Source organism: Tachypleus tridentatus, chromosome 6 (assembly GCF_004210375.1).
Source record: "Tachypleus tridentatus isolate NWPU-2018 chromosome 6, ASM421037v1, whole genome shotgun sequence".
Taxonomy (NCBI): Eukaryota; Metazoa; Arthropoda; class Merostomata; order Xiphosura; family Limulidae; genus Tachypleus; species Tachypleus tridentatus.
Genome location: NC_134830.1, coordinates 134,657,642 through 134,680,513, shown reverse-complemented (window position 1 = coordinate 134,680,513; position 22,872 = coordinate 134,657,642). Strand labels below are relative to the sequence as shown.

General features: G+C 32.6%; 1 long non-coding RNA gene across 1 annotated transcript in view; it reads left to right on the top strand.

Annotated features, from left to right (window-relative positions):
• The window catches only part of LOC143253733 (uncharacterized), a 33,628-nt gene extending 12,626 nt beyond the window's left edge, over positions 1-21,002 (top strand). Inside the window, exon 2 of the long non-coding RNA XR_013029829.1 lies at positions 20,820-21,002. This is a non-coding gene — a long non-coding RNA (uncharacterized LOC143253733). The remainder of the gene's footprint in view (positions 1-20,819) is intronic.
• Positions 21,003-22,872: the final 1,870 nt, after the last annotated feature.

Genomic DNA, 22,872 nt, shown 5'->3' with positions numbered 1-22,872 from the left:
ACGTATATTCTTCGTTGTTATTGTTAAGTTCTTGATTCGCCCGATGTTTTCGTCGGTCACACTAACGTTGTTTATTTTTAGAATTTCGTCACCAGGATCAAGTATTCTTCTTAACGAAATCAATGTTTCATGATCTTTGATCCTGGACATGAAAACTTCTGAACCTATTGAAACAATATATATACAATATACACTTTGTAGTGATTTTACATGTCACTTAACTAAAATTCATCTGTGAATAGCTAACTTCCTTTGTTCAACATGTAAGTGAGGTTGGACACGAATACAAAATATCTTGAAAAAATATTGTTTATATAAGGAAACAAAATGCTTGAAAGTTTAGATCGCGTTAGCCAATTAAAATCCTTCTTCCATTAATTTATCTTCTTCCCGTTGATCATTCGACAGTTGCGATTGGGGAAACTACTTTTTTTCTTATTAATCTTTATCATTTTCTATAGGTAAGTATTTCCCAAACTGACAGTTCAATGTTTCAAACAAATTAATTATAACAGTTATATTGAATGTTTAACTATTTTTGGCACAAAAAATAACAACGCATTGCGGCTTGTTTTTATCTTCTCTTTTCACGACATACACGATCTTTAAAGTAACAAGAAATCAATGAAAGACACGTGGAACAGCAACTTACAACTATGTAGACGTGATTACACAATTTTGTTTCCTGGCTTTGTTATGTAACTATTGGTAATACATCGTACCCTGAACAAATGGGTCATTATTGGCTGTGCTCAATTCGCATATTTATTACCTGACTTAATCATCAAATTAGAAACTTATTCTTGGCTGATAACTACAGGTGGCGAGACAACATATTAGGTCATACAGAATAATTTCTATGTTTTTCCTTGTTGAAACTGTTAAGTGGGTAGGGACTGTAGTAGGCTGAAAAGGACAATGGTCTGATTCAGTAATTAACTTCCTTCTTGTTCATCAGTTTAAAATCTACAACTGCTATGAGCAGTTATTCCATGGGTGGCTTTGAGTGAAGAATATGCTAAAACATAAATTATTCAATCTGTCATGACACTTCTGTGTAAATTTGTGTGTGTGCGCGTTTAATCTTATCAAAGGTCTATCTGCACTATGTTCACCCTAACTATTTATAAACTTTATTTTTCAAACCTTTTTCAGCGCAAAATGTAAAACTAATAAAGTTTGTTTGTTTTTGAAATTCGCGCAAAGCTACACGAGGGCAATCTAAGCTCGGTGACCCTAATTTAGCAGTGTAAGACAAGAGGTAAGGCAGCTAGTTATCACCACCCACAGCCAACTCTTGAGCTAGTCGTTTACCAACGAATAGTGAGATTAGCCGTTAGTTGTAACGCCCCAACCGTAGAAAGGGCAAACATGTTTGGTGTGACGGGGATTCGAACTAGTGACCCTGGCATTACGAGTCGAGTGCGTTAACCACCAGGCCATGTCGGGCTCAAACTATTGAAGTGAAATTCAAAAACGTTAAGATAAAATTGTTTCAGTTACGATGCAAAACTTGCTAGACTGAATAATTATATTCAAAATACAATAACAACTTCTACAGTAGTTAAATCATGACTTTAATAACTACATCATATCGAACTTTACTATGCATCATCATCATCACTAGTTCAAAATTGTTGTTATTGTAATTTTAAATTAACTGTCACTTTATTTTCTACCGGATTATGCCATGATAATTTTGTTTCTCCTATAACTAATTAACCTAAAAATAAAATATTGAGCACATAGTCCTTTCATCTTTGTTTAAGTTTGCGCTCACGAAATACATTAATAATCTAGATGTTTGGTGAAGGGAGGGCATCTGACGTGATTTGTATCAAGAGCAAGTAAAAACAAAATGAATAGTAACAAATATTTTTATTTCTTGTTTTTCAAGTTCATACATCATGCTGTGTTGTATCCTATAGATTGTATAATTATTCTCGTGATACAAAATGCAATGTTAAGCGTCCATTAAGTGACAACATTTCAGTGTCTTATAACTAAGTTATAGACAGACAACATACTACTATGAAGTGGTGGAAATGGTTAAAGTAGGTGATCTCTCCAGGTCATCTTTTACTGTAATAATAATAATAAAAGAAACGCTGTTCTGATACAAACAAGAGACTGCTTACCTTTACAGTTCTTCAACCTCCACTTTGTAACGAAGAATCCGTTTGGTGTGTTCCTTGGTTTTAGGATGCTTACAACACGTGTGTCATTCGAGTCAATTCCAATGACACGACCACATGCGCAATCCGAAAGGGGTAAGCTCTGTTCAGTATTGTTACAACTGGAGTATGGTTTGGAGAGAAAAAATGATGTTAAAGCACATTTGTTGTTTTACTTTTATTCCAGCATGCATTAAAAAGGTAAGACATTTAATTAATGTCATGCCTTACGGATGTTAGTAAGAAACAAAAACTACGACATGGTTTTAAATAGAAGTCCAACAAAGTTGAATGATAAAGAAACTCAATACAATTTAATGTTTTCTATAAAATGTATTTTAAGTTAGAAATCGTCGATTACCCCAAAATCATGTAAAAAACTGTTGCATTTTACACATCTAAAATTCACTCTTTCTTCAAACAGATCCTCACAGAGATTAAAAGTTAGCATTAATTTATACTTATTATATTCTACGTAGACGGGCCAACAGTGAACGATCTTCAGAGTGCAGGATTGCAATTCTCTGTGTCTAAAATACGAGCCACAATGCAACTAAATACAGTCAGTAATTTCGGTCGTGCTCGCGTTATAGTTATGACTGTCAGTCCCATTATTCGGCTTTACGAAATGGCTAAGGTTTCTTAATGCAATGAGTGGTTGGTCAGTTGTTTAGAAATAGGAATGTTAAGTGATTCTGACTTGCCATTTAGCCCTTGTGAGCATACAATACCCATCAATTGAAAATATCGGTATCCAGTCAGACCATGGCTTGTACACTCTTACACGGTGAGAATTTATGTATTAAAACTTTTTGTAAAGCGATACATTACGTTGAGTATATGTAGTATGAAAATACGGTATCCTCTTTAAATCATAAAAACCTAGAACTTACGAGTCGTGACACCAGGAGGACTCTTCCTCGTCGTAAGGATCTTTTGTTCCTCTTCTTCTCTCTTCTTCGAATGGCTTGTAGACGTGGTGACAACTGAAAACGTTCTTCAAACCGTTCCAAATCCGCTTCCACAATGGCTTTCTGGGCACGGCAAAGTCACTGTAATAGAAGCAATACTTACATGTGATGAATATGTCATAGTATATTTACAGTTATTGTTCAGACAATATGACAGTATGAACAGTATTTCAATAACTACTAAAACTGTCGTGTACCAGTCAAACTGTGGAGTACTGGTATTATACGGAAGTCCTTGATAACAGTGGATTTAGCAGATGTAATGGAGTTGACATATTTTTCTCTACTTTTATTCACAAGTTACTATAATATCCACACTAAAGTTACTTAGAATGTAAAATGGTTGGGATTGTGTGTAGAGAGAAACAGTAGTTGATGTTCGTCAAATGATTATTAAATGTACTTGAATATTTATATCGTGGAATAGATAACGAATTATGGTTATTTCAGGGTCACATAAAACATATCTTACCAAATTTGTCTGCTTGAATCAAAAATACAATAATTAAGGGTCTAAAAGAAATTATAAGTGAAAACGACTCTACAAGACGTTGACGGCAAAGATGATATGACAGGTAGTGTTTAACTAGGTTTAGCCTAGGAGCAAAGGTGCAAAGTATTGAAGAAATAAGTAACTTATGTAAGTAACTATGAAACCTAATTATATCATTGGATTACATACTTTTCATTGCATTTCAAGTTAACAGTTTTTCTGCTTGATAACAGATTATAATCATCAATAGTACACATTCTTATAAAAACATAAGTTCACCATGGTGAGATAAAGACAAATGAGAACAACAGTACATGAACTGTTACGTATTTATCTTAAACCTTTTGTGTCCTATTTGATTAAGAAACTATATGAACATATTTTTTTATAGTTTTAAAATGTTTATTCGATACTTAGTCAATGTGATTTGGTTTCTATTAAATTTTGCGCGAAACTATTCATAGGCTATAATACACTAACCAGCAAAAGAAAGACACCTAGTCAACACCAAACAACTTCAACTATTTGTTTACTCATTTTACGAACGAATAGCGAAATTGACCGTCATATTTTAGTTTTTCTTTTTGCTAAATGGGTGTATGTGTTTGGTGTGATGGGAGTTCAAAACAGCATTCCGCAGATTGTGAGTAGAGCGTCCTGGCAACCATTTGAGCTAAGAGTCGGGATGTACTTGAGAATACATACCTTTTGGGTATGTAAACCTCCGGAGGAACTGATGTTTCTTGTTCATCACACATGATGGTTGTGATAGCCGAAGATTCACCTAAAATAAGATAAAAATGCTGATTTCTATAAAACTAAATAATATCTAAACTAGCTTTGATTTGATATCTAGTAAAAAATCTGCTAGAGTAAATAATTAAATTCAAAACACAATAACAGCAGCTTCTACACGAAGTAAATTATGACTTTAATAACTGCATCGTATCGTCCTTTGTATTATTTTAATTTTGCGCAAAGCTACACAAGGGCTATCTGCGCTAGCCGTCCCTAATTTAGCAGTGTAAAACTAGAGTGAAGGCAGCTAGTCATCACCACCCACCGCCAACTCTTGGGCTACTCTTTTACCAACGAATAGTGGGATTGACCCTCACATTATAACGCCCCCACGGCTGAAAGGACAAGCATGTTTGGTGCGACGAGGATTCGAACCCGTAACCTACAGATTATGAGTCGAACGCCTTAATTCACCTGGCTAGGGCGAGTCTCGTCCTTTGGTGTGGCATCATCATCAGTTCAAACTGTTCGTTATTGTAATTTTAATTTAACGGTTACATTATTTTCTGAGGGATCATCTCATGATATTTGTCTCAATAATTTTGTTTTCCCTATAATTAATTAAACTGAAAGTAATGAACTGAACATATCATCCCTTCATCTTTAGTTAGACTTGCACTCACGAACTCTATTAATAAACTAGATGTTTGGGGAAGAGTTTTCTAACGTGTTTTGTTTCAAGAGCATATAAGAACTAAATGAAGGTTTAAAATATTTTTATTTCTTGTTTACAAGTTCGTATCTCACGCTGTTTTGTATCCTACAAATTATATAATTTTTCTCGTGATTCATGGCACGTACATGTTTTACTGATATCATGGCATTACAAATTGCAATGTTAAGCGTCCCTTATGTTACAACCTTTGGAGAAACTGATTTCTCTTAGAGCTCACAGAGGATGTCACTGATTGCCCTGAAATAATAAAAATGTGGTATCCTGGTATCATGGTTGGTTTTGTCTGATTTTAAACCTGAAGATAAAATATTTTAAAGCTGTTCTGATTAACAATTTGACTTCTGAGAAATTTTTAACTGATATCTTTACGAATTATTCCATGTTATACGAACACAGATATTTAAATACATGTATATAAGATAATAAGGGAACGATTATCTGTTGGTTTTAGGAGGAGAATACTAGAATCACAAACTCCTTATTATATTTTGTTACAACACTGTAACCGCAAAGAAGACTTAGAACTAAATTGCACTACTTAGAAAATGTAGTACTATCCAGAGGTTTAGCCAAAATTATATAATAGGGTTTGTATTAACGTTAAAAAAAACCACACAATATATTATAATAACCCTAGCTGTTCTACCGACATACCATTTCATGCTCCTTCTAGTCTTACATTACTAATTTTGGGACGGATAGCGCAGATAGCCCTTGTGTAGCTTTGGTGAAAACATTTCTCTTACAATAAATTCAATTACAATAAAATACTCTTGTATTTGATCTTGTACATAAACCGTGTACTGCTTTGCTGAAGACCATATCTGAACAAGACAGACCAATACTCTTTCGAAAAATGTTGTACGTTCTCCCCAAACTAAATCATTTTATTGTGTTTATAGATTATTGTTTACCAACTCATTGTTATATTATCCTAAATTGTTTCTTTACTGAAGCATCAGAAGAAATGTTTCTTGTGCCTTAAGTTACAGGTTTAATTATTATTTTGTTTAACGTGTTGAAAATCGACAAATATCTTATCCTATATTTTAATCGGCAAAATAACATAAAGCAGATTTTAGGTAATACAAAAAGCAACATACAGTTAATAGAAAATACTTAAATTTATAAATATGAGTTTCTACATGGAAGAAATTGTAATGGAGAAATAATACGTGATATAAAATATCGTTTACATTAAGCACGTAGAAGACATTAAAATATTGAATATTTGGTCAGAGCAGAGTATTACAAGAGAAAAACATGATTTAAAATAGTGTGTTAGCCACGAAGTATTAGAGCCAGCGATATCTGGGAACAATTGGAAATAACAAAAAGTAAACAGATTTAATGAATCATGAAACAGAGACGCATGTCTTTGTAAGAATATGTCGAAACTTGTCATAATTGTTTAAAATCTAAAATACGCTTATTAGACACAGTAGGGGAATGTTTATAAATGTTAGAAGTGTAGGAACTCAACACGACGTACACACTCCCTACTTTGGTGTTTAGCCTAGCATAATCAATAGAAGCACGTGAAGGTGATGTTTAAATCTAATGTTCGTTGAGATGTACATCTATAGGATAAGAGTGATGTAAATGATTTCACTTTTTTAATCCTTCATTACCCGATCGTGGTGTCGGTTATAAATTAGTGATTCCACTAAGTATGTGGAATTCTTTGGCTCTGATGTGAGATTCGATTTTTGTCCTATTTTGTCTGTGTATAGTGTATTCCAGTTATCAGATTATTTTATATACTACATAAGGTAACGATAGATCATTCTCACTTAGAATACAGTCCAATATATATTTTTATTTCTTTCCAATCCTTCTAAAGAAACATATCTGTTAGATCGCAACAAGATGATGAACAAGATTTTCGTTTGTCTTCAATATGTGTGGCCTGTAATAATCATGGTTTGCTTTCAACGTTTTGAACCTCATTAACTAACTTTGGTTTGGTAAGTACCTGGTTAGGTGTACAGATATGTGTCAATTTTCTAATTCCCAGAGTTTCTCTCATGATGATAATGAGCTTTACCTCTAAAACTATTACACCGGTTATTTAAATGTTTTAGATGTAACAGTCAAAATGGAAATGTATACTGTAACGATTGTTCTCCATTAAATTACTTGAGACTATCCTTTGATTTATTACATACTAGTGGATATGTTACTGGTAGTTGTACACGATCTGCACAAATTATACAATTATAGTCCTAATTGCGACATGTAGGTTGTTTAATTAAATGTTTGAACAAAACTCAAGTTCAGTTTGCTTTCGTGAAGATAAGCCAACTGTTTCATTTTTGACTAAGTCACTTGATTTTGTTTAGTGCTTGAAAAGAAACAAGAAGTTTCGTTTTAGAAAGTGGAAATTCATGATTTGAAATAAGTATTTTGATATGAAATATTTTCTCTGCAGATTTCTTTTCTCCGATTCTGAATTGAAATTGCTTGATAAATCATTTTGTGGTAGTTCTGGCAAAGACAATTAACTAAACTTAGGTTGTTTCTTTAATTCCATACTTTCGATGCTTGTATTGAAGTTTTGGAATTGGTGTAAATTTGGTAAGTTGGAGGAAGAAACGGTTTTTTTTCTTGGGTGTAGTGTATGATAAAATAAATATTTTAGGAAAACATTTCACAAATTTTAAAAGATTTTGCTAATACTTTTAATACTAGAGAAACAAAAATAGAGATATTTTACCTTTCACTTTGCAGCTTTCCTGGGCATCATTTAAGGTTTTAGGCTTCTTCCCAGTCATTCTTTTTTTGTTATCCTAGTGAAATAAATATATATATTTAACCAAACCTCTGTCTGTCTATAAAGTTAAGATAAAGCTACACAATTGGTTCTCTGCGTTCTGTCTATGACAGGTATCAAAACCAGATCTGTAATGTTGTAAGTCCGTATATATACCGTTTGTCAGTGGGAGTAATATCCAAACTATCGGGGCCTGGCATGGCCTAGCGCGTTAAGGCGTGCGCTTCGTAATCTGAGGGTCGCGGGTTCGGGCCCGAGTCGCGCCAAACATGCTCGCCCTCCCACCCGTGGGGGCGTTATAATGTGACGGTCAATCTCACTATTCGTTGGTAAAAGAGTAGCCCAAGAGTTGGCGGTGGGTGATGATGACTAGCTGCCTTCTCTCTAGTCTTTCACTGCTAAATTAGGGACGGCTAACACAGATAGCCCTCGAGTAGCTTTGTGCGAAATTCTAAAACAAACAAAAAACAATCCAAAATATCGAAAAGATTTTATTGTGGATATGAATAAGAAAATACTGTGTTATATGTCTTTTATTTTCTTCTTTATCCGGTTTCGTAACTTTCACTGTTCAAGAAATAGTTACACTGAGAATCTTCGATATTCGTTGTGAGCAGAGCAAAGATAAACAGTTGTGTAAATCTGTGCTTCAATTCAAAATATCAATCATTCAATTAACGTTTGTCGCCTTTTTAAATAGCTAGTAGTAAGAGAGCAGAAGAAACTGGTTACGTACAGCCACCGAAAACTGTGAAAAGATACTAAGACAAAAATGATATGAAAAACTAAGTAAAAGTGTGAAGTTATAGCATAAATAAATTGCATTTTTGTTATAATAACAATAAAAGTATAATTAGAATAACATTTTAATTTAAAAAGGAAAATATACTAAGTGGCTATTGTTTAATAATTAATTTATATATGGATTGTATGATGTGTGTATACATATGGCCAACATATGTATTTATTATAGATTGTTTATGTTTAGTTGAGAAAACGGTATATGCATGTTTTACTTTTGTCGCAGGTGTGTAGTAAAACGGCACGGTTTTGCCATGTGGTTAAAACACCCGAATCGTGATTTAAGAAGCGCGGGTGCGAATCTCCATCACATCAAAGAAGCTCGTTTTTTAAGCGGTGAGGTCATTGTTATGAGACTGTAAATCTCACTCTTCATTAGTGAAAGAGTATTCAAAGAGTTCTTAATATTTTTTTACAGCGACATTTGATATAAATATTAATATGTATTTGTAATAAATCAACAATGATGTGCTGTTTCTAAAGTCTGCAGCTGGTGCAGCGGGAAGTATTCAGACCTACAACACCAAAATGAGGGTCTGAAATCTCCCTGATGGACTTAACAGATAACCCGATGTGGCTTTGTTGTATGGAAAACACATTTTTAGTGTTTAAGCTTGCTTCGGTAAGTATGAAAAAGAGAACCACAGTTATTAAAATGTTAATATTATTTTTAGCGAAAATGAAATTTATGAATATAATTTACGTTCAATTCAAATTTAGAGCTGACTTCACTATATGATAACCGGAAAGAAAATCCGTTAACAAATTAGACCTACAAAACTTGTAATGTAAGAATGTCCAGGTGGTGAGGGCGTTCGACCCTCTATTCGTTGGTAAAATAGTAACCAAGATTTTGACATATGGTATTTCCCATAATGCACTTATTAATGTTTATCTCAATGTTTCGTTTGTGTTTATGGCATAAAATACGTAAATTTACTCTGAAACTTGATGCAACGAATAGCTGAATACAAGAAAAAACATGGTGACAAAACAATATAATAACACAGATGGCCTTAACGTCTGTAATAAGTGAAGAGAGAACAGGCATGGAAGTGTTCAAAGTAGTATTCTCACAACACGAGATACACAGCTGTTAAAACATCCGAAGTAATGTTTCCAAAACAAAAGCTAAAGATACGGCACATCATGCGATAGAAGGTATGAACATCCAATTCAAATCCTTCCTAAGTTTCAGACACAACCGTTCTTTATTTACAGCTGTTAAAAAGTTAAGGACAACTATCAGCAGTAGTTGCAACTCTTACGTAACATTCTGAACCGAGAAACAACACCGATTAAGTTAGTTAAAATACCTGGTAGTTAACAGCTTGGAACGTGTTCAGCGACACATTGTGACTCGAACATTGGACCATCAATTAGTGACCCCAACGCTAGCCACTAAATAACACCAAGCACTTCTACCACGTATATTAATTTGTAAGTCATGTAGAAATTTTGCCTAACTTTTATGACACGATGTAATTAGTACAGGTGTCTTTCTTTTTATAATATTTCCTTCTATACTGAAATTCACAACAATCTCATTGCATATATTGCTTACTTCGCACATTATAATAAAACATATTCTTTCCATTTATTCCAAGTTGCTTTGTGCCTCTGTGTAAGGAAATTCAAATTCTTATTCGGCTTTTAATTACCATCTTGTGTAAAATATACTTAAAAATAAACTAGCAAAAACACTTCGTTTCAGTAAAAGTTTTAACGTTGGGAAGATTCCAAATGCATTTCTTGTTTATCTAGAGTTTTCTCATTTCATTACTATAGACATATTTCTACAAAACAGATTATGCCCCTCAAATTTTTACGTGAAAAGATGAAAAGAATAAAAACCAAAGTACGTCCATATTCACAACTTACAGCCATGATTATCCTTAACTTGTATCCACAAGAGCAGTTGATGGTGTTTTGAGGTACCAAATAAACTGAATAAAAATTAAATAAAACTGTAAAAAGTACCAACATAACCATCTTCATGAAAATATTTAAAAAGGTGTTTTATTTGTGTTTGTACAGCAAGTTTTAACGACGAAAGGTAAAATTCTCCAATCTTTCGTTTTTCTGTTTAAGAATAGTTTTACTTTTAAATTACAAGTAATGTTTACAAATCTAAATGATCAATTAGTTAAATGTATTGAGTTGGAATGTCTATATCACACCACCACTAAATCACATTTATCAGTATTATATCTGCTTTATACTCACGGTCAACATCTTTGATTAATTTGAATATTTTCACCCAAATCAACACAAAAGACTAGAAACTATGTCTAAAAATTATGAAAAATTAGCCTCTCCAATCGTAATTAACAGAAGCAGTGACTGAGGGTTTTTCGGTTGGAAACAAGTGGTGTACAAGGAACTAACTGCTTATTATTTCGTTTCTGGTTATAATAGTATATATTTTTCACATTTTAAAGAAATAAAATAGATTTTTCATACATTTGAGTTTGGGTTTAGACAACAAATATAATTAAGCAAAAAAAAATACTTAATGATAATTCTGTCATAATATCTTACTTTCTGTTTATAAGATGAAATATCAATATTTGTCAGGCTTCCTAGTACTTAAGTTTGACTGTGTGGGTATTTGGGTATTGATGTTGTTAAATACCCAGGAGGGTCAGGTACATTTGACCTCTTCCTCCTAGTACTTAACTAAATTTTTGAAATTCTTTTCCTAACACTAACGTTGCTAAGATACTCTTATAGTAGAATCATTATTGGTTGAATTCTACTAAGTAGCTGTCCAATCAGAGTCGTAGAATATATTCAGGTATCAATACATATATGTTATTCCTTTTTTAATAAGTGTTTTCCTGCAAGACATTAAAAGAAAAAAAATGGATAGATATCAACAAAGAATCAGGAGTTCGAATTTCCCCGTATGTTGAATTTTTTATATTTGATATGTTGGAGGTACTGAAAAGAATTGTAGGCCATGGGAAAAACATTTGTATAAAGAGGGCAGCACTGAATGAGAAAATAATGTGCGAATAGTCACTTATTCGTCACCAATACAATTTGAGTTTGTTTAAGCAAATTGGAAAATATTTACGTTAAAATGAAATTCCTGGACTTCAAATTTGAAGACATTTAATGCTCTTTAGTTTAGTTTAGGGGAAATATTTTAGGTTTTCTGGCAATGTAGAAAATCGTTGAGTAAACCTTCACAAAATTTTGTGTAAGCTAATTAAAAAATATATCAGTGATGTAGTGGGGTGGAATGAACATGGCTTTGTACATATGCTGACATTATGAGGCGCTCAACTTGCAGAAAGTGTAGAGAAAACCTGTGAAAGAAATTGATAAAGGCATTAAAAGAAAAATTCCATAAATTAATTTTATTGGGAATAGTTTTCAGAGTTAAGTGTAGGTGTAAAGTGCACATCAATAGGGTTAAATGCTAGGATTACATTAGTGTGTAAGAATGAACAGATTGGTTTGTCTTGTGGAATTAGTTCACTGAAAGAAGGGGAGTCCCTTGATTAACTTGGCAGTAAAGGAAGCTATAAACAAGGAACAGATAGTCATGAGGGGCAAGGATAAGCTTAATGCTAAAAGAATAAGAGTTTGAGAAAAGTTTAGCACAAAAATAAATATAGAAATAGTTATTAGGGTAGGCTTGTTACTGTTGTAATACTAGAAGTTTGAGATATGGATTTGGTGGCTGGTACACTGGTAGGAATGGAGGATTTTTATGTTATGGAAACAACTGAAACATCGTTAAATGTGTGATTTTAATAACAGAAATCTCTGGGTTACAAGCTATTTAAAGTGGACAGAATATTAAAGAGGTTGGGAGGAGAGTCTTTACATGTGGAATGTGAGCGTCATCTCATGGAAGTTAAGATATATCAAATACAATAGAAAGAGATTGAATCTATTTAGGTTTCTATTAGTGGATATAAAGGGAAAAGCTTCTTAGTCTAAATATATTACAGACCATAAATTGATACTGATGAAATTAGTGAGAAACTTTACACTGAGATTAAGATTTCAGCTGTTAATGAAGTTATAATTATGGGTAATTTAAAGTCAAGCATATATAGATGTAGAGTGTTGAAATTTGAACTGTTAGGAACTTAATGTTTTTGAAAACTTTTCATGAAGGTTTTCTTCACCAATTAGCAAAGGAATCTACCAGTAACATTGCCATTTTTGGATATATTCTCAATTTCAAATTAAGAAATGATTAAGAGGATGGAAATTGGGGAACATCTGGGTGCAAATGAACCTTTTTCTATTAGGTTCAGTGTTGTTTTGCTGCATATGGAAATAATGAATTATTATGATATTTTGGTTACAAATTTAAAAAAGTAAATTCTTGTTGCACACCTTGAAAATTGTCTACTGTAAATTTGGCAGATGAGTTATTTGAAGACACTGAGAAGATGTAAGTATTTTTTTAAATATGCACAGTAAATGTATTTCTTACAGAAAGAAAATAGTAGCTACAAGTAAAATACCAGGTTCACTCAACAGAGTATAAGAGATAGAATTAAAGCATCATATGTTAGCAAATTTACATTGATTGGTATTATAGGAGACTTAGAATATTATACAAGATAAAGAAAGTTAGTGAAAGAGGAAATTGGGACATGAAAATGCATCTTTGAGAAAAGGTTGGTTGACAATGAAAAACTAACTGTAAAGATTTCTTCAGATACATTAAGGGTAAACAAAATTTTAGGATTGGGTAGAACCCTTCAGGGATGATAAAGGAAGGCTTATGTCTGATTATTGTAAAATGTCTTTCTTTGAATATTGGGCAGGTACCAAATTACAAGATAGCTAAGGTAACTCCTGTTTTCTAACTAAGTGATAAAAATTGTCCCAGTAATTATAGATCAGTCACTGTTACATCAGCTAGAGAAAACGTTTGTTAAAAGATACTTTGCAAAGTGATTTAACAGTATTTAGAATTTTATTGAATACTTAACTTGATTTCACTGAGGGAAAATCTTACCATGTAAATTTTTTGGCATCCTTTAAAAATGTTATTGTTTATGAAGATGAAGTAAGAGTGCAGATTTTGTGTATCTGGATTTTCCAAAAGCATTTGAGGAGGTGTCATGTGAAAGGCTTGTAAAGAAATTGTCTCAAAAAATATGAGGAATTAGCTTATTGGTTGGAATAATTGGTTAGATAGAAGAAAAATATGAGGAATTAGCTTATTGGTTGGAATAATTGGTTAGATAGAAGAAAAATATGAGGAATTAGCTTATTGGTTGGAATAATTGGTTAGATAGAAGAAAAATAATGAGATAGATATGAGGAATTAGCTTATTGGTTGGAATAATTGGCTAGATAGAAGAAAAATATGAGGAATTAGCTTATTGGTTGGAATAATTGGTTAGATAGAAGAAAAATATGAGGAATTAGCTTATTGGTTGGAATAATTGGTTAGATAGAAGAAAAATATGAGGAATTAGCTTATTGGTTGGAATAATTGGTTAGATAGAAGAAAAATATGAGGAATTAGCTTATTGGTTGGAATAATTGGTAAGATAGAAGAAAGCAGGATGTTGTTACAAATGGAGCTCAGTCAAACGGGATTAATGTCACAAGTGGTGTATCTCAAGGTCTTCAGATCTTGGCTTTTTTTTACACTGACGACATAGATGAAGGAATAGTCAATAAATTACTTAAATGTACAGATGATATTAAGTTGTTTGGTGTTGTTAGCTGTGAAGAATATGCTGCTGATTTACATAATATTGATCATATAGTGAGAGTGACAAATAAATAGTAAATGGGCTTTAATTGTAATAAATACAAGTAGCACGTGGTTTATCACATGAAACATCTGTGATATATCTAGGTATTTTAAATGCTCCTAGCATTCAGTGAAAATAGGCACTAAGGAGAAGTGTAATATGTGTTCACAAAGGTATAGAAATTGTTATGTGTTAAGGATTGACCAAGAAGAGAACTATGCTGAGAAATGTTTATGTTATCTATAAATGATGCTGTTGAGACCATGAAAGTCACATTAAAGAGAATATTAATTAAATCATTATCTATAGACTGGTAACACTACAGCATGGAGAAAGCAACTTGAAATGTCTAAATTATTTCTCACAAACTTGCCAAGAACAGAATAAGTTCTTATGTGGTATCAATATTGAAAATTTGTTTAAAGATACAAGTAAGAAGGTTGCCGGTTAACTGATGTTATCTGTAACAAATGAGAATTAGGAATTGTTCAAAGACAAAACAAAATAAATGTGTGAGATGTACTTTGCACATAGTTGTGTACACTGTTTGGAAGATCATAATAATACCAGTAAGACTGTATAAAAACACGTATTTGAAGATAGAAATTCATTTGAAAAGTTAAAGTCAAGAAAGAAGTTGCTGTTGCCATCTTTCCTGACATCAAATAACACAGTTAAAATATGGTGGAATCAGTATACTGTAAGTGATTTAGTAATGTTATTGGAACCATAAATAAAGAACATTTGGCTAGTTATACTGAGAGAGTTTGCTTATTCTTAGTTATTTATTAAGTTAATTGTAACAGAGAATGAATATTTGCTGTAAAGTTCTTATTAGTGCTACATGTGTAACTACCAACATGACTGCAAAAAGGGATGGGAAATGGAGAAAATCATAAGGTGATGCAATATATTGGAAGAGGATTGATTTATTATTTGCAATTAAACACAGAGTATCATAATGGGCTATCTGTGCTCTGCCTACAACAGGTATTGAAACCCAGTTTTTAACAGTGTGAGTCCCAAGACATGCCACTGGGGAGTCAGGAAGAGGAAGTCTGGTCAGCTGCAACAAAATCATGACCGGCATTATTACAGACTAGAGAGGAGGTGAAGGAAGGGGAAATATACAAATTATAAGAAACATCAAAATGCTTATTTATATACATGTGCAATTATGACATATTTTCTTATATTTGCATTAAACATCTATTGATATCTCTTATACAACTTGAAAAGTATGTGGCTATCTTTATATACTGTTTTACAGCTTTATGAACTTTAGTTTATAAAGGAAGAATAGGGATTGTGAAACATATAGAAACAGGATAAATGACTTAGTGTTGTTGTTTGTGGTTAAGCACAAAACTATACAATAAGCTATATGTGCTCTGCTCACCACAGGTATCAAAACTCAGTTTCTGGTATTATAAGTTCATAGGCATATCGCTGTGTGACCAGGGAGTAGCTTAATGTGAAAATGCAATTGCAAAAATTTAAACAAACAATCTTAAGGTTTGAGATATAGTGCTTACATCATCATCTTAAGCTAAAAATTCCTATTGAACTCTGTTTCTTAAAGCTTTAATATTTAGTAAAATCAACACAAGGATGTGTAGCTTGAGAAAATAATGTTAATACCTTGAAACCTTATTTGTTTCATCACTTATTTTCCATTTGCATTTTTACTTTAAATCTTTTTTATGTATTTTTTAATGATCTGTATTCTCCTTTTTCTAAGTTTTCCATAATTTTAATTCTAACATTAATTTGGTTTTACCTGAATGTACCACACATTCAGAGTAGTTCTTAAACGGCATTATAAATTGAGCTTGACCTCTGAAGTTCAGAATTCTAAAGTTGAAAATTCTCTTAATATTAAAGCATGCTTGTGTTGTTGGCATTCTTGCCACTCACGAGTTGTGGTACTCTCCTCTCCTGTCCAGTGGCAATCTTGTATGTTTGGTGTTACTTTGCTACAATCTTGTGCTTTTAGTTGAAGTGTCCTTCATATTTGTTTTATTAAGCTGTTATTGTGGTTCTTATTCAGAAAAAAAGCAATTGAATGTGCTTTCAAGAAAGTCATTGGTCATAAGGAGAAGCTCCTTACAATAACTAATAAAGTAAAAGTGTTGAAATGAGTATTGACTATTTTCATGGGTGTAAACATGAATACTACCGCCAGCTACAAAGTATGATTTATGTCAAGATAAACATAGAAGTTCTTTAAGTATTTCACTGAATTTGCTGATGTTTTTAAAAAATTAGTTGTAGGAAGGAGATTAAAATTGTTTATTTTAGAAAAATAATGGATGGTTGAAAATAACATTTCATTGTGTTTTTGTATATGTCTTTTGGGCATTAAATGTTTTGGAACATAATACTAGTATACCTAATTAACCTGCAAAAAAGAAAAATCATTAGAATTTTTATATCGCATATAATTTAAAAACCAGTTTTATAATTTCCTTAGTTAATTGTTATGTAAATGAGTCATGGTTTTAAATGCAAGTCAGTAGTCATTCAGCTTATACCACATATAGTGGTCTCTCATAGTTGTGCATGATTTGAAACTTCTGAAATGAACTAAGTTTAAAGTATTGCACATTTTTCATAATCTTTGGCTATATTTAAATAAAAATTAAGTCAATAAGATGAGAGGATGCTGGCTATTTATAGCAGATAGATGTGAATTTGACAAATTTTTGAGTGTTATTAGCAAATGAAAAAGCACTTCCAGACCAATGATATGGAAACCTTAATCTGAAATACAAGGGAATACCTACTATTTGGCTTGCAGCCCAGCATGACAAGGTGGTTAGGCAATTAGGGCTCGACTCGTAATCTGAAGGTTGTGGATTCGAATTCCCATCGCACCAAAAATGCTCATCCTTTCAGCCATGGGGGTGTTGTAATATGACAGTCAACCCCACTATTTGTTGATAAGAGAGTAGCCCAAAGGTTGGTGGTAGGCGGTAATGACTAACTACCTTCCCTCTAGTCTTGCTTTTACTTGTTATTCAGATGAATGTACCTTCAGACTTCACCACCTTCACATCCTGAAATTTTTCTGTTTCCATACAAGATATCCAGATTTATGCAGCTTCTTGTCTGTGGTATCTTCATGTTGAATGTTGTTCTTCTGAACAACAAGCTATATCAGTAACGTCACACTTATATGAAATATGATAAAGAATTATATTGACTAGATAAGATTTTTGAGGATTATATCTGTGCAGTATTGTTATGTCAAACCACAGTATTACATTGCTGTCACAATTTTGAATAGTGAGCAATTTTACTGAGGATTTCCATTTTATGTACTTCTGATTTGTTATACCTTGTTAAAAAAAACATTTCTATCATGACTGGACTGTGACTCTTACTGTGTAAGAAAAACTCCTGAAGTATAAGTAAGCAAGGTGGTCTTGTATTGAGTGAGCAATGAACTTATTTTATCACCTTCACCTCAAAGCACTTGCTGTGGTGACTCAAAAAATTGGTAGATAAAATACACACTTAATTTGTTTAACACAGTAACTTCCCGTTGTTGTTTTTTTTACTGCAAATAATCTTTTATGAATCTCTACTTTTGGTATATGTAATTAGAATATATTAAACAGTCAAAATTTGTAATGCTGTTTATTTCTCTTTACTGTTGTTACAGTGTTAAGTTGTATATTCTTCAATGAGTATATATGTGGTGAGTATAACAGCTCCACAGAATAAAGCACCTTTATCAATAAAATTCCACACTTATCAATATGTTAAGAATTTTCTGTTCATCTCAAAGTATAGGTTCTTATTTGTTAAGAAACTGTCATCCATTAAGAATACAATTAACCAACTGTTGTTTCTTTTATGATTTATTTTTGTATTTGAAGAAATTATTACACATTTCAAGTCTCATCATATGGTGCAAGACCATAAAAGGGTAAGAGCTACTAATAGAGAACAGCTTTAGAGATGAATAAAAGCAAAGTTTAGATATTACTGGATAAAGATTATCAACTAGTTACATGAGGAATAATTTATGCTTCCATGATAATATGATTTAAATGTAACTTATGCAGTGATGAACATCATAATTTAGTGGAAAGTTTAAAAGACATCGACATAAGTCACAGTCTTAGAAGTTTATTATAGTATTTTTAGATATTGTCTTCATTCCTGTAAATGTTTTCACATTAGGCCTATTTGTATGTGTAAATGTCAAAGCTCATGTTTTTTGACATTTTAGAGAGTACCATTCAATATAGTATTGTGTACTTGATGTCAGTTATTAAATACGTGTTTATTTTATACTTTATTACTGATTTAAAAACATTTCCTGGTAGGTGAAAGTAAGTAACAGATGCAATATAAATGATAGTATTTACAAACCTTTAGGTGTGCATTTCAATGGCTGTTCAAATACAATATGGAGATTATACAATGACAAAAAAGAAACCTTATTTTTCACATGAGCATTGACTTGTACTTTGATATGTAAAGTCAAAACAGATATCATCAATTTGCAGACATATCTTTGTAACTCATTTATTTTTGGTGCATAACAGACTTTTATGTTCTTCTGAAAGCTTGCTATGTTTTTTTGTACATACATATGGTATATTTTGAATTTTATTAAGTATTCCTTTTTCATTATCAGGTCAGTCAGTTGGACCAGTTCCATGCATGCTGGATTCAGTTGTATTTGATCACAAATTATGACAATTTTTTAGTGTATGAGAAGACATTATACAAGCCTTTTTATGTTTTAAGAGTGAACAATAGTAATAGTAAAATATCAAATTGGTCCATATGTAACTCATATCCATAAGTATTGAACATTATTGTTAAATGTAACATATTCAAGTAACACAAATATATAAAAGAAGTTTTAATTTATGTAGAGACAAAATATACATAAATTAATTATAACCAAGAATATTGTTTGCAAAAATATTGTTGAGTAAATTGTTGGTCTTTTTTACATACAAGTAAATTTTTTCTATATAATTTGGAATGAAAACAACAGGTATCCTTTATTCATATTTATGATTGGCCAACATTGTTGTTGTTTTTTTAACTTTTAGTCAATGTTTTATTCCCCTCGGTGTGGATTCCTGTACTTGGTGAGGGGACCTCTGAGGGAAGGTTCTGTTCTTTCAGTTTACCTTCTCTGAGATCTAAACATCTACTCACGTGTTTGCCGTGTGTGGCAACCCATGAAGGGGAGGAGAGGATCCTGGTGGTTGAGGGGCCCAACCCTAACACACCACTTTAGCCTTGAATTCCTGTGGACGGGTTCGCTTGGGGTGGCCCCCCTTGGGTCAATTGGCTTGCCCCCTTAGGCTAGAGTCAACCAAGTACCAGTGTTGGAAGTTCTCAAAAGGTGTTGTGTACATTTTGTCTGATGCTGGTGTTTGGGTATAGTGCTCATGAAACCCTGGCATTGCTGCAATGTCCTTGCTTGACATTGTAGTGCAACTCCTCATAGGGCTCTATAGTGGATGGAGTCAGAGGGCATCGAAATTTCCATTTTTCTTATGGATCCTCCAAAGAAAATTTCAAATAATAACGTGAAAAAACAGTCAATAGGTAAATGACCTCGTCTTGACTTTTCTGAGGAGCAATCTTCAACATCTGCACCACCTGTTGTACCTCATTTTTTTATCCTACATTCTCTTTCAGAGAAAACTTTAGGGCAAATGTTTCCCTTTTTTTATTCAGAAGGGACTGCTGGGACGTGCTGACTTTCCAAAGTCAGTGAGGAAACTTTGATCTGGTGACATATTGGTGGAAACATCGGAGATTCTCGCTGGTTTCTCCTCTCAAGGGGTTTTCTGCAGTGAGGCATATCTCCACTGGCAAAGATGGAGTTACATTCTTGACCAATATTCTCATTCTGACATTTACATCACCACGTGCACCTGCATCAAGGCAGGTTATCTTAATTGCAGGGTATGGCCATACATTCCAAAGCCTCTCCGATATTTCCAGTGTCACAGGTTTGGTCACTCAAAGACGTCATGTTATGGTTCCCTGAAATGTGCTCATTGAGATGGCAAGGACCAGGATGCATATGAGTGTGAAATGGACCCACATTGTGTCAATTGTAATGGCTCTCATCCTTCCTACTCATAGATCCGAACCAGGACTGGAAAGGCCAACTTCAGGTGACTGACAGTAGTTCTTCTACTTACCTGTTAGTCTTCGTGGTGGGTTATTATAATTACCATTATGCTACAGAAAGTCATGACTTCATTTACTGTAATTTCTCTCTCAACTTTGTAGACTAGATGTTAACATTGGTTTTATGCTATATATGTTTTTAAACTCTGTTTTGTTTTACCTTCATTTCCATTTATGTGTTTTACTACATTTACTTTACTTTTACCTTTTTACAGGATGTTTGGCACAGATAGCCTAGCTGCTTTGTGCCATTAAATGCTAAATCAATCAACCAATCAATGTTTTATTAGTGAAGACTATGGAACAATACTGTAATTGTTTTTATATAAGAAGAATTTTCTCAACTAATGATCTGTTAATGTATCGTTTATATTTCCTGAATAAAACAGAAATACATACCAAGTTTACCTCATTTTTTATTGAAAATTAGATTTTCGTTTTTTGACAAGTATATGTTATCTTTCAGCAAATTGTGAAGATTGTAGAAAATGAACTTTAGAGTGAATTAGAAAAAGTTGCACTTAGTGTTGAAAAACAGTTGACCTGTTGAAGAAACACTTTTTAACAGATCATCTACAGGAATAATTCAAGAAAATTAACAAATCCATAAAGTGAGTTTAGCTTAGTTTTAGAACAAGCATAGAATATCTGATCTGTACTGTTGTGCTCTAAAGTCCTCTCATGATTTGTAGAGACTCCAGTATACCAGAAATTCTTCCATTATCTCTAGATGTATTTTTATTTTACTTGAAGAAGAGGTTAAAACCATGAAGAAATATTGTTAGAACATCCATCCATTGTCCTTCAGTACATACTTCACATTTTGCACCTTTAACTTGTGAATGTCATATAAATCAATGAGGGGTGTAGGAACACAAAATCCAATGCCAGATTTAGGTTAAAGATCCCTGAAACACCTGCTCCTAGACAACTATTTTACCTGATTTAACCTTCTGGTGCATTTTACCTCCTCTTAGTGATGGGGGTGGGAGTGGCTATACTATATAGATAATTACTCTACTTGAGTTAACCAGAATCTTGCTCAAAACATTTTGTTTTGACATCTTCAAAACTGTGGGAGAGGTGTGTGGATAGTGAACAAATTCACAAACACGTCTCCCAATGGAATAGCGGTATGTCTGCAGAATCACACTGCTAAATACCAGGTTTCAATACCCATGGTAGGCAGAGCACAGATAGTCTATTGTGTAGCTTTGTGCTTAATTCTAAACAAACAAACACATATGATAAATTAACAAAGGTACATTTCTCCATTTAATATTCCTAAGACATCCACATATTTTTCTGCAGATTTTTTTTTCACAGCTTTAGAATGACCTTACTTCTTGAAATTGTATACTAATTCTGTAGTTGAGAGACAATTAAAGGGTTTTGTGCACCTACAGTTTTTCTTCTTTTGGCATTTCATATTTTGCAAATGCTATCATTTTTGCATTTGTATGAGCTTTGAAGAGAAAGAAATGTCTTGTTTTAGATTATCATGTGTGTTTATTGAATAGTCAGGTCCAAAGTCAGATATTTCCACCCATGTTTAATTTTTTTCTGTGAATGTCATGGTGTTTTAGTGAATTACATTTTAAATTTAATTGAACTACTTTCTTATCATGGTTTATGAATAAGTTTGTCATAGAAACATAGTTAATAATCCAAATTTTAGTAACACATCAGGTTTCAGTCCTTAACTTTACAAGGCAACATTAGTACGAGAATTGTGACTTTTCTTCTTGACATCCCTCTTCTCTAATGTGTTTACAATCCCTCCAAGAAATATTAAATATGAAATAAATTGCTTATGATATTAACAGTGTTCAGGCAAAGAATAATTTTTATAGCTTTCAATTTTATTTAGTTACAGTGCTACAAAATAGGAAATCCTACCCCACATTCACACTGACACATCAAATCCTGTTTTTCAGAAGTGCCGTTAATTTTCTCTGTGTTTAATACAATATTTTTATATTCAATAGGAAGTGAAGGTTTTAATCTATCAAATGAGATAAATTGTTTTCTGTATTGAAAATTGTCTATTTTCACTGGAAATTCAAACTTTATTCCATTGTAACCATTTTAAGTTAGCTTACATAAAATAAGAAATAATAAATTTTTATGAGGTATGCTTGCAAGCAACTCATAAGTAGTCTTATGTGATTCAGTAGGGTAATTTGATCTTCACATTTACCAAGTAAATTACAAATTTTATGGTGAGAATATCAGTTAAATATGATTCAAAAGGACAATAAAACTATA